The 416-nt window shown below is 50.2% G+C and overlaps 1 long non-coding RNA gene across 1 annotated transcript; it reads left to right on the plus strand.

The window, feature by feature from the left end:
- Positions 1 to 29: 29 nt before the first annotated feature.
- On the plus strand, positions 30 to 339 carry LOC109508652 (uncharacterized). The gene is made up of 2 exons (XR_002166721.1): positions 30 to 151; positions 237 to 339. It is a non-coding gene; the product is annotated as an uncharacterized LOC109508652 (long non-coding RNA).
- The last annotated feature ends 77 nt before the right edge of the window (positions 340 to 416 follow it).

A 416-nucleotide genomic window follows, 5' to 3' on the forward strand; every position in this document is an offset into this window, starting at 1 on the left:
TTTTTTTTTTTTTTAACAGTCTCAACATGATATTTTGTCTGAGCAGAGCTGGGCTGAATTTTTAAGAACAGTAGATGCCGATATCGTCACCGGATACAACATCCAGAACTTTGACTTCCCCTACTTGCTCAACCGGGCTGCCGCGTTAAAGGTTGGACGCGTCGCTTGCCGTACTTGAATACTTCAGAACCGCCTGTCGTCACGCGACGCCGCCATTAACTCCCATCGGCGCGCAGGTCAATCTGTTTCCATATTTGGGCCGGGTGAGAGGGATCAAGTCGGTGTTGCGGGACCTCAACTTCCAGAGCAAGCAGATGGGCCGCAGAGAGAATAAGATCATCAACATGGAGGGCCGCGTTCAGTTTGATCTGCTGCAGGTCAGGACAGACTTCTTCTCGCTACATTCAACACGTCCA

Source organism: Hippocampus comes, unplaced genomic scaffold, assembly GCF_001891065.2.
Source record: "Hippocampus comes isolate QL1 unplaced genomic scaffold, H_comes_QL1_v1.1 C16423939, whole genome shotgun sequence".
Taxonomy (NCBI): Eukaryota; Metazoa; Chordata; class Actinopteri; order Syngnathiformes; family Syngnathidae; genus Hippocampus; species Hippocampus comes.